Below are 13100 nucleotides of genomic sequence, written 5' to 3'. Positions count from 1 at the left end.
TCGTTCAGTAGCCACTAGGTTGCGAAGGCCGACGGAGGTCCTTCGTAGCTTAGTTGGTTAAAGCACTAGTCTAACGTACTGTAGCGTCATGGGTTCAAGTCCCATCGAAGGGAAAGTGGTTACCTCCAATACATTTTCCAAACCAATATCTTCACATAATATACATATTCACACATGAGATTTCACAGCATTGTAAATTAATGTCCAAGTCGGGTGGTTTAATCCCCGGAAAGAGGCAATTAACTTTGATTGAACAGAAAATATAGTTCGCCCGAAAAGGTCATTTGGTCGATAAACTTGTTAGGCGAAAAATGGCGTATGGCACGACTTGTTCGGACACGACCATACTGCCGCTAACCGCAAGTCGAGCACATCTGTATATGGAGCCCCATATACAGATGTGCTCGACTTGCGGTTAGCGGCAGCATACATGTTGATTAGGGTGCCAATAGAATGTATGAGAAAAAAATTGTCATTGAATCTCAAAAAACGACATTGCTCACAAGTTTCATTACCCCAAAATATGACCCCATGCAACATTTGAGCTCAATCGGACATGATTTCTTCTTCTTCTTCTTGGCATTACATCTCCACACTGGGACAGAACCGCCTCGCAGCTTAATGTTCATTTAGCACTTCCACAGTTATTAACTGCGAGGTTTCTAAGCCAGGTTACCATTTTTGCATTCGTATTATCATGAGGCTAGCACGATGATACTTTTATGCCCAGAGAAGTCGAAACAATTTCCAATCCGAAAATTGCCTAGACCGGCACCGGGAATCGAACCCAGCCACCCTCAGCATGGTCTTGCTTTGTAGCCGCGCATCTTACCGCACGGCTAAGGAGGGCTCCCGGACATGATTTAGGGGTGCCTAAAAATCGTCAAAGTTTTGAAATTTATACCCATGTAAATTTTCCCAAGGGGGGATCAAAGGAAAAGTTGAAAATCAAATTTTTGTTTTTGATGCCAAATGACTTAAAAATGCATGAAACGTCAAGATCTAATGTCAGCTAAAAAAATCGATTTTTTTCTCTTAGAACATTTTTGGGACTTTTTAACACCGGACGATACGCAAACGTTTTCGTTGCCAAAAATATCCCCCTATGCAAAATTTGAGCTAAATCGGACATGATTTAGGGGTGCTCAAAATTAATCAAAACTTTTTTTTTCCATTCTAGGTTTTCCCATTACCTGTATTTATTTAAACTTTAGAAGTGAAGGCAATCACACTGTTTATCACAGTATTATCCCGATTTTATCACCCCCTGGTGAATTTTGGGGTGATAAAACAGGGTATGTGACAAAATTGGAAAAACAAATTTTTCATTTTTTTTAATTCATTCCACAAATATGAATCATTTGCAAAGGCCAAATGCTTGAACGGTATTTGTTATTTCTTGTCGAAATTGCTTACAGAATATTTCCCAGGTATTCAGAAGTCGTTCGTAATAAACTACAGGTGGTGAAAGTTATTTCATGAAAATCAATGTTGTTTTTGGTATTATTTACAAAAATAAAAAGAATGGCAAAATTTTTTGGGGTGACAAAATCGGTTCAAAACCGTGACAAAATCGGGACGTGATAAAATCGGGGGTAGACAAAATCGGGGAGTGACAAAATCGTGTCAACACTGTATTATTATTTTTCATAAAATGGTGGATATTCTGTTTATTGGGGAATATTTACCATTATTTCCCAAGCAGTGTTGGAAAATGTACAGTAAAACACTGCGAATGTTTACATTTTATCCGGTCAAATTTCACGCACCGCACAAACCGAAACAGTTTTCCAAAAAAAATGTACGCCTCATTGTGACATTTTTTTGCCGATGAGGCAAACTGTTTGTATGCTGCTGCGTGCGCTGCGTGAGAGTCGAGCCGTCGGTGCGGTCAGCATTTGCATGATATTTCTTGTTTCGGTTGGTGCGCAGTGCAAACAGAACAAAGTCGTCATTTAACTTGCCGTCGTATGGTGAAATTCTTCGTAAGTTCATGTTTCATTTGCGACCTGAGAAACAAACTGTTAAGCAAAGTTCGCAAATAACAACAGAAGCGTTAATAACTGTATGGAAAGGAAAACAAATTAATCAAGTAACTGATAATAGGGCAATTGAATTTAAAATTTTGGGTTACCATTAAAATTGAAGAGGTCTACAGAAAAATAGGTTGCTAATGTCGACGACTGAACTTGAGAAGAAAAAATCTGAGCTCATTTACAAGAACCATGTAATTTTGTTGAATAAAACAGTATGTCAATTTAACAAATCCTTTTTTTACATTACTCACGTAATTTCTTGAATTACTTTTCGAACTCCTTCATTTATTTATTTTACAAATCAGGATTATCTATTTCACTTAAGATCAGTACACAAAGGTAGTGACATGAATCGTGTTTCAACATTATCAGTTTTATTGATATTTACACGTTGTGTTTTGAATTCATGCGGAACCGCGTAATAACCGTAATAATCGTGTTATAAACATTGCCTAGCAATCTGATAATTTTTTCCGTAAATCTGATCTCAAAAGTTTTCAAAGTTGTAACTAAAAATTCAAAATTTTGAGAGCAAGATTTTGAGCACCCCTAAATCATGTCCGATGGAGCTCAAATTTTGCATAGGGGCATATTTTAGGGCTTAGGAAATGTTTGCTTATCGTCCGGTTTCTAAATTCGATGAAAAATTGTTTTCGCCATAAGAAATTCTTTCAAAGTCCCAAAACATCCGATTTTTTTCAAAACATTAATTCTCAAAGTTTCATGCAAGTCCTTTGGCATCAAAAAACAAAAAAAAAATCTCCTCTTGTGAGAAAAAAATGTTTTGTTTAATTTTGAGCAACCCTAAATCATGTCCGATTTAGCTCAAATTTTGCATAGGGGGATATTTTTGGCTACGAAAACGTTTGCGTATCGTTCGGTGTTAAAATTCGATGAAAAATATTTTCATCACCTGAAAAAAAATTTAAGTCCCAAAAATGTTCTGAGAAAAAAAAAACATTTTTTTCAATTTTTAACATCAGATCTCGACGTTTCATGCATTTTTAAGTCATTTGGCATCAAAAACAAAAAATCGATTTTCGACTTTTCCTTTGGTCCCCCCTTGGGAAAATTTTCATGGGTAAAAATTTCAAATTTTTGATGATTTTTAGGCACCCCTAAATCATGTCCGATTGAGCTCAAATTTAGTCATATTTTGGAGTAATGAAACTTGTGAGCAATGTCGTTTTTTGAAATTCGAAAGTGTCATTTTCATTGATAAATGTTGATTACCGAACGAGTCCTATTGGCGAAAATGTCTTGATAGAATAGGCCGTTTCAGATTAAGTCGAATATGTTTTTCGTTGGGAAAAATCATTAGCCTACTCGACAAAAACAAACACATTCCAAAACAAATTACGCAAAAATCATAGAAAGTAGATTTTAGTTTTAAGTGTTGTGTGTGTTACACTGGTGACAGCTTTTCGGCCAAACGGATATTTTGGATAACATACAAACGTCATTTACGGCTATATAACCCATTCGGCCAAACGACATTTTCTGTCTTAACCGTTTCTTAAACCAAACGTATTGTTTGGCCGATCAAAACATTCGGTCAAATAGAATTCGGCTAGATTATAGATTGGGGGTCTCCAGTAGCCTTGCGAGCAAAGGCGTAGGATTGCCAATCCGGAGATGGCGAGTTCGATTCTCGGTCCGGTCTAGGAAGTTTTGGGGTTGGAAATTTTCTCGACACCCTGGGTATAGTGTATCCATTGTACTTGCCACACAAGATACATACTGGGGGGCAGCAGGGACTTTGTCCAAGGGCTTGACGACCCCTCCTCATGACCACTGCGAGTTAGACCGGGACCATCGTCCCTAACCCCTAATCCCAAGGCGTCAAGCGACCCGTGCCGAGGGGATGCATGGCCAGGGGGGTGAAACAATAAGCTAGGCCTTTAACGGAGCCTGTGGGGTACCTGGGCACCCTCCACAGTAATTGTCCTTTACCGCGTCATGCTGGGATCTGGCGTGGTGGACCTCTTTTCCCGAGCAACTCGTGGGACCAAAATGGAAAACCAAGTCAATTCTTCAATTCGTGGTAGTAGTGTAGGCGACAACCCCTTCGCAAGAGGTGGGTTGGTCAGGTCTCCGCCTAGGAGGCCAGAGGCAATAGTCGGCAGCTCAGTGCGCAGCGCCAGCGTGGGTCACTCAACCTTCCTCTCGGCTAGAAAAACGCCGGTAGGGGTTATTGACGGCCCATGGCTTGTGGAGGCGATGAACCGCAAACGCGATGGGCTTTCGGCCTTCGAGGTGGCGACGGAACAGCTGGATGCCATCATCGACTTTGCGTCATCGAAGCATAATATCAGCAAGGACCTCAAGAGGAGCTTGCAGAAACTTCGAAAGTCGAGCTCGTCACGGCACTGCGGCGACAGTGTGAAGTGGAGACGCCCACCGCAGCCGTTCGGGTACGAAAAGGTCCGGCAGGGACGCAGGTAGCCTCCAAGGTAGTCAAGTTAGGGAGCGTCAAGGTGGGATGGTCGGTACGCCCTGTGCGCATATACGAGCAACCCGCAGTTTGCTTCAAGTTCCTGGAACCGGGGCACAAGCAATGGGACTGCAAAGGCCCTGACAGAAGCAATCTTTGCCGACGCTGCGGATTGGAGGGACATAAGGCACAATGCTGCACGAACCCTCCCAATTGTTTGATATGTTCCAGCAAAGCTGTGAACAGCAAGCACCCCATGGGGGGTTCGATGTGCCCGGCGTTTAAGCGTGCTGCAAAATCAAAGTGCAGGTAACGCAGCTGGCTTGCTCGGCCTCGCCCGAGTGTTTTGTGTGCGCAGGTTTAGAGGAAACGGCGGAACACGTGTTGTTCGTGTGCTCACGTTTTCGCGCAATGCGTGACCACATGCTTGCCGCATGTGGTCTGGACACTACCCCGGACAACCTAGTTCGGAGGATGTGTAAAGATGAAGTTGGCTGGAACGCCGTTTTATCGGCTATCGCCCAAATCGTCTCGGAGCTACACAGAAGGTGGCGCGTGGACTCAAGGATGGCTAGTTCAGGCGCAAATAAGAGGTGGTCCAAGGGATCGGAGTCGGCTTCATGGGTCTTACCGGTGGTCATGCTCTGTGGTCGAACTCGATCCTTTTATCGAACAAGTGGCCGCGCGAAGAACAACATGGTATCGTCGCTTTCGCGGCGTCGGTCAACCGGGCGGGTTCCGAGCCCGAGGACGGAAAGGGGTCCTCGTCAAGGCTGGGGCAGGCGTAGGCCTCGCGTCGGCAAGTCCCTCTGTGTGCTGGCGAATAGGCCCTATCGCAGAAAGGTCAATTTGGGGTGCACGCGGCATCATCATTCTTGATACCAGTCGTGCAGAGGGAAGCAGGCGCGAAGTCGACCCTTCCCACCTTCCGAGGACATAGGGCGTTGTAAGGCCACCTGGAAAGCCGGCAACGCGCTGGCACGATACCATGGTGTTCTTCTAAAAAAGCGAGTTACGATGTTCGGTGTTGCAAGGACACGCAGCTAACCTCGAGGGTGCGTTGTGCACTGGCCCCCTTTGAAGCATTACTTTCTGGTTGTACCGAAGGGACTATGGGCTTGGCGGCAATGGAAACGGTTTAGCGGGTCGGGGATGTAGTCCTGCCTCCCTCGGTGATCCCTAACCCCGCACTTCCTGGTCAACCCAGGATGTCTGTTGAGCAGATTCCCTCTCCATTGTTTAGGAAGAAAAAAAAAACACAAGATACATACTCATGCAATGGCGGGCATAGAAAAGCTTTCAATTAATAACTGACGAAATGCTAATAGAATACTAAGTTGAAAAGCAGGCCTAGTTCCAGTTAGAATGTAGAGCCATCGAAGAAGAAGAAGAAGAAGAAGATGAAGATAGGTGAACTTAATGGTTTTTGAAAAATCATTTCGGCTTAAAATGTTATTTGGCCAAACGGAAGTCAGTCAAATGATCTTCAACCAATCGGCCCTTCTTCGTCAAGTACAATGAATACATAATGTCGAGCGAGTCGAGAATGTTTCCCACCCATTGAGTTTCCCATCTCAGCCGTTCTAAAAGTATTGATTTTCAATTATTTATCATCGATAATTGTTAAAAAATTAAAAGTGGGTAAGTCAACCAATGGTGTTCGTGCATCGCTATCACAGACATCAAGATTTCACAGGAACGGGATACAGAAGCGCAGCAACGAAGGCTTATCTTATACTTATTAAAAGCAAATCGGTCCTTATCAGAGCCAACAATTTTACATAGGAAAAGGAGAGAGTGAGAGAAATATCTTTGAAGTATCTCAATCAGAGTGGACACAAATTGTCGAGTGGTGATTTTTGGCAGCAATAAAAGTACCGTCGTGCGTTCTTTTAACTCTGGAGGCTACTATGTATTTTTGATTTTTTTTCAATATTTGGTTAGCAGTAACGCAACGTTAGTGATATGAAAGGTGCATGAATTACTTTTCAGGACCTAGCATTTTACAAATAGTAAATATAAGAAAATTACAATCATCTAATGAACGCGATTATGGCGTCTGTTGGTTTTTTTTATTATATAATAGAGAAATATTTTGACTTCGAATAAATTTCTTCGGAGAGTGACTTTATACGAATAACAGTTTATCGTCGATGTCAGTCGATGACGCCAGTAACCCACCGGACAAAAAGAAGATGAAGTAACAATTGCAACTGTTGCATGTTAAGCCAGAGCGGAAAAAGAAGAATTGCCCACGTGTGTTTGACTTGCACCCGAAAATTCACGAACTAATTTCCAAGAGTCTAAAGTGCTCTTTCCTGGTCCTTTGTAAGGGCGTCAAGGTGAATGGTGATGTCGGCGACAAAGGAGCATCACAAGTCGGTGGTAGGATTCCTGAAGATGCGTAAATGTTAATAATATACTCATAATATGCCTGGATCCAAGCCACTCAAGGCGATGCTGCTTGGTCTGCATGATATGCAGGAGAAAGACCTCATTGCCGAATTGGAGGGATGTGGGTTGAATCCCACCGTAGTCCATAAAATCGCTTGTCATGGCCGAACGAGAAAATATCGGGATCAACTATTATTGATCTACTTGGAGCATTGGTTAATCCCCAGGAAGGACCTCAAGATTATCATTAGGTCCGACCTAAATTGCTAACATCAAGCATAGTATGGTATGGAGGAAATTCACTACACGATCCTGAGTCCGGATTCGACCACTCGGCTGAATAGATTCGGAGTCCATGCTACCTACAATCAAGCTGTACATCACCAACATGAACAATAGGGCAGTTCAAATTTCAAAAATGTTCGAAAATTCCAACTCCCATATGTCTATTAGCATCATTTTGATAATTTAGGAGTCCTGGCAAAATTTCAGGCAATTCGGTGGCCATTTAGGGGTGGCGCGAAGTCAATTTATGTTTATATGGAAATTTGTATGGGAAAAACTTAAAATTTATTCAAGTCTCCCTACAATTGTCAAATTGTAATGAATTCAAATAAACATCCCCAACCTCCCTTTTTGGAATCTATATAAAAGGGACCTCCGGATAACACATTAGTTATGAGTGGATTGAACGGTTCTATTAACAGTGTGAATATGAGATAAATGGCTAAAATGGTATAATTAGCCTCAACGTACCAGTGGAAATATAAATCAAAATTAATGAGTTATTCACTGGTTGAGCTCAAATAGACTCCAAAAATGGAGGTTGGGGATGTTTATTTGAATTCATTACGATTTAAGAGTTGTAGGGGGATTTGAATAAATTTAAAGTTTTTTCCATACAAATTTCCATATAAACATAAATAGACCTCGCGCCACCCCTAAATGGCCACCGAATTGGCTGAAATTTTGCCAGGACTCCTAAATTATCAAAATGATGCTAATAGACATATGGGAGTTGGAATTTTCGAACATTTTTGAAATTTGAACTGCCCTAATGAACAACCACATCACGCATCCAGTTGTCTACCAATAGCTCAGCTCGGCATTCGACAATGCTTGGCTGGTCTGGGAGAACTGCGAAATAAACCATTATCTCAAACTTCAACGGGTCCACAAATTTTGTGGATGATTATCAACACTTCTTCCAGGACATGAAATCTGGGAACACTTAACGAGCGCTTTGGCGATTGGAAAGATCGATCTAGGGTAGACCTGTGCGCCGATTGAAAATTTATCGGCAGCGGCGTGGTATATCATTTTCAGCCAGAGGCGGCGCATTAGAAATTCTCCGAAATTGTACAACAAATTTCTCCGTAAATTCCACCAGGAAGTGATCTGAAAGCTTCTTCAGGATTTGCTCCGAAATTTCCTCCAGGAATTTTAACCAGAAACTGCTTCAATAATTCCTCTAGCAGCTGCTCCAATAATTCCTCCAGAAGTTGCTCCAGGAATTCCTCCGGTAAATCCTCCAGGAATTCCTCCGGAAGTCCCTCGAAGCTGCTCAGGAAGTTCCTGCAGGAATTCCTCCGGAAGTTCTTCCAGGGACTCCTCCGGAAACTCCTCCAGAAATTCCTCCGGAAGTTCCCCCAAAAATTCATCCGAAAGTGCCTACAGGAATTCCTCCGAAAGTGCCTACAGGAATTCCTCCAGAAGTTCCTTCAGTAATTCCTCTGGAAGTTCCTCCAGAGAATTCTCCGGAAGTACCTCCGGAATTACCTCCGGAAGTTCCTCCAGGGATTCCTCTGGCAGTTCCCCCACGAATTCCTCCGGAAGTTCCTGCAGGGATTCCTCCGTAAGTTCCTCCAGGAATTTCTTCGGAAGTTTCTCCAGGAAATCCTTAGGAAGATCCTCCATAAAATCATCTGAAATTTCCTCCAGGAATTTTTCCGAGAGTTCCTGCAGGAATTCCTCCGAAAATCACTTCAGGAATTCATCAGGAAGTTCCTCCATGAATTCCTCTAAAAATTCCTATGGAAGTTCCTCTAGGAATTCCAATGGATGCTCCTCCATGAATTCCTCCGGAGGTTCCTCCACAATTTTAGCATAGCATAGCATAGCATAGTTACGGTGTACTTCGTAGATTGGACACTAGTGATACTCATGTTTTTCTTTTGAAATCCTTATTCAGATTGCTATCAGAAATCAAGGTGGCTGTGGTCCTTGATTTAAATCTAGGATAAAAATCACAAAAGCATGAGGATTACAACTCCTGGCCACGCCCATCTTCACCGTAACTTAGGAGGGGAAGGAAGTGTTGATGTAGTACTTACTCAACGAGAGGCCCCCGACTCAGCGACACCCTCATAAGTACCACGGAGTTGGATATTGGGGAAGGTATTCTTTGGGTCAGGATTTGCCTGTAGCTGACGAAGTGACCGTGTTAGATCTTACACCGTAACACACCACGCAAAGGTGTCTCCCAAGCGTTACGGGGACTCCGGAGGTTCCTCCACAATTTTCTCCAAGAACTCATTCAGAAGTTCCGTCAGGAATTCTTCTGAAAGTTCCTCGAGGAATTTCTTCGGAAGTTCCTCCGGAAGCTACTCCGGGAATTCATCAGGAAGTTTCTCCAAGAATTCCTCTGGAAGCTCTTTCACGAGTCTCTCAAGAATTTCTCCTAAAACTCTCTCTGGAGTTCTTCTAAAAACTCCTCCAACACTTAATAAATTTCTTCCCAAACTTTACAGAAATTACTACAAGAACTCTTCAGATATTTCTTTTGCATTCCTCCCGAATTTCACATTGCATTCCACTACACCGGGAATTCTTCGAGAAAATTGTCTAGAGATTTTTGAAGAACTTTTTATGAGAATTAAATTGCGAAATCTAACTCGCATTCCTCTGGAAATCTTTCAAAAAATAACCCAGAAATTCCTTAAGGATTCTCCCAGAAATTCATTCACAAACAAATTCTTCTAGATATTGATTCCCTGGAAATGTGTTTAAGAGTTCTTTCGAAAAAAAAATCCAAGAACTCTTTCACAATTTTTTCCAAGATTCTCTCCAGCAAATCTCACGGAAACTTATCCAGTATTTCCCAAAGAATTCGCCCAGAAAACCCTACAGATTTTTTTCCGGGAAATTCCCTTGAAAAATACTCCCGCTTTTACTTAAGATTTTTATTTTTTTGTGTGTATGTCTGTGTGTATTAATGCGTTTTTTTAATTCTGGATTAAGTTCAACACAAAACTTTTACTTAAGATACTTCTTTATAAATAGTCCAAGAAATCTCACAAAAATACCTACAAGAATATCCGCAACAAATACTTCAATTCCAGAAATAGCTCTACCCTGTTACCCTGGGAATTTCTCTAGAAAATTTCTCAAGGGACTGGGAAATTCCTCTTTTATGAAGAATTCACGACGATTTTTTGTAGGAATATCCAAAGGAGTTCATTAAAGATTTTAATGATCAATGCATGAAGTATTACCTAAAAAAATCACAAAGGAGTTCCTGATATGAATCTCAGAAGAAATGTTTGTATAAATTCTGGACTGAATTTCGTGTAGATTTCCCGATGGACTTACAGAAGACATTTTCGATGAAATTCCTAAAAGAGTTTCTGAAGAAATTCAGAAATGTATTAGGAATTTCAAGTAAAGATTGTCGAGTTTCCAAACAAATTTTAAATGAAAATGAACTGCCGTATAAGTTCTAGGAGCAATTCCTTGAACCCCTGAAGAACATTATTTTCTGAAAATTTTCCCTTATTTTCTGAATATTTAATGTCAAGTGGATTTTGTTTGAACACATATTTGTTTGTTTGACCAAGCATACGTTGTACAACAAGGGATCTAGTGGTTGATCCGGAAATAATGCAGACTGAATCAACTACTTTTTAGCTGAAAAAGCCCAAAATCATAATGAAATTAGCCCTTCATCAGCTTTCTATTTTGTCGGGTCTAGACTTCATTGGAAATGAAAATAAAAGCTGCATAATTATACACAAGATAATTGTTATATGAACTTGGCTGAACAGGGCATCGTTTGCTGCTATTGCCGCGGATATTGTGGGAGTCCTAGGTATCCGGTTCACGCTTTGGTTTGCAACGGTGGCTCTTCTCGACCTTCTACTCCCTGAGTAGTTAGTACGAATAAGGGCGTCCTTGTGAAGTTTCCCATTCCCCACACTCCCTGAAGAAACATTTCTTGCTTCAGAAGTGAATCATTTTTGTGGTACTAGTATTCAAAAAAGGCACTATTACGGAGCATGAGATTTGATCAAATTATTCGTAGTACTACTTGATCACCACTCCAGCTGGGTGAAGGATAGAGGATGACGCACACACACACATATGAACTTGGCTGAAAAAATGTATTTCCGACAGGTGCAAGATAAATTTAGACTCAACAGTAAAAATGCCAAATTAAAATTTAACAGAGCTTTATATTTAAATAATTGTAGATAAAGTGCATAAGTGCAAAACATTTGATGTGTAATAATTTTGTAACTTAGAAATATATTTAGAAATACGATGAATAGAAATGAACTTACTTCTCTTAATCTGTGCACAATTAGGTTGGAATGCCAATTCCAAGCCCTGACTATTGGTTCCCTGTTCAATTTTGATTGTTCTGATCAATCACGGACTACGAATTGTTTTGTTCATTATGATTTTTATTGGTAATTTTGTTTGTTTTGGTAAATTTCCTATTTTCCATGAGGCATTCTTATTGTAGAATGTAGATTGTAGAATGGAATCATTAGCAACTATCGGAAACTGGGTATCAATGCCCATTCTATCCAGTCGCAATTTATTTAGTAATTTATTTTTTCAGCAATTCATTTATCTCACTTCACTACACAGCAAATCGATTTCACCACATTAAGTTCATGTTCCAGGTACCTTCTTTCCGGGGCAAGTTTAACTGATATGGAGGAAGGCCAACGACTGTGGTAATGTCATTTCCCGTTCGACAGAAATAAAAGTTCTAGGGAAACCTATGGCAGCAACCCAGACTATCAGCTGCTATCCACATACCGTAATAACTCGCCCACGTTGAAGTTCTGCCGGCCATTCGGAGAGTGGTCGTCGAAGCAAGGAATGCAAATATGATCCATTTAGTGAGCCAAGGCAGTGCGCACGGTACGCCGATAATATAATGAACGAACCGAACGAACACACCTTGTCTAGACGGGGGTGGACTTTTTAGTGTGAAAAGAAAATTTATCTTTATTTTGCCGCTCTTGGATGTTTACCAAAAGGAGCAGCTACTTTCCATACAGGCTGTTTTATTTTGCTGCCGAGTGATTGATTTTGGTATGAATATATAGTGGATGAAAATGGGGTGCCATGGTCCTACAACACAGGAATATGTCATGAGTCACACTAAGATTGGACGAAATATTTTTTCCTCGAGATACTCATTTTCATTTCTTGATGTCTTGATGATCGATCAAGAGTTATGAAAAATACATAGTGCCAGTATTGAATTCGACCTGAAAATCTAAAAAAAAAGTATGCAAACATTATCAAACATATCAAAACCAGTACTGTAGCATTTAGTTGAATAACTCCTCAATTTATAAAATATTTTCCATCGAAACTCAAATCACACAAATAACCTATTTTTTCCTCTTTCAAAGTCGTTAGCCTCATCAGAGACATTGTAACAATAATCGGTATACAATTGATAATCAACACTCATGAGCACGTTAAATATGACGATTCGGACATATGTGCGTTGCAAATTATTTCTAATTGGAGGAACGTAAATGATGACGGTTTTCCTTTCGTCCAATTTGTTCGAACACCGACCGGTAATTGATTTTACAATTTTCAGAGAAAAACTGGCCTATTGTTTTGCGTTTTAAATTGACAATTAAAAGTATTACAAAACGCTTGCGTGAGTTTCTTCTGAACTGTTTCGCTAGGTTGATGTTATGTTCAAAGTGCGTATGTATTTCTCATATGATTGCATACCTGAGTCATACTCAACTGCACCTCATGTAATGCATATTAAGTTTGAATTGCAAATGTTTGGGTATCGATAATTAATCCGTTGCAGAGGGTTGTATGTACCTACTTTAAATTAAGAATTAAGATCGTACGACTTTCTTAATCGTACTTAAATTCCAAATTCCAAATGTGTGCCATACGGAAGTAGATCATCTGAGTAATTGCAACAACTTAGTACTGATCACGGTTTCTACTTGGAGCCTCAATACAAA

The 13100-nt window shown here is 40.7% G+C and overlaps 1 protein-coding gene and 1 non-coding gene across 4 annotated transcripts in view; one reads left to right on the top strand and one right to left on the bottom strand.

The window, feature by feature from the left end:
• LOC134205173 (uncharacterized) overlaps nucleotides 1–13100 on the bottom strand; it is a 305408-nt gene that overhangs the window by 82046 nt on the left and 210262 nt on the right. The gene's annotated exons all lie outside the window — the stretch shown is intronic.
• Trnav-aac (transfer RNA valine (anticodon AAC)) lies at nucleotides 39–114 on the top strand. The gene has a single exon. It is a non-coding gene; the product is annotated as a tRNA-Val (tRNA).

Source organism: Armigeres subalbatus, chromosome 1 (assembly GCF_024139115.2).
Source record: "Armigeres subalbatus isolate Guangzhou_Male chromosome 1, GZ_Asu_2, whole genome shotgun sequence".
NCBI lineage: Eukaryota > Metazoa > Arthropoda > Insecta > Diptera > Culicidae > Armigeres > Armigeres subalbatus.
This window is presented reverse-complemented; position numbering and strand designations above follow the sequence as displayed.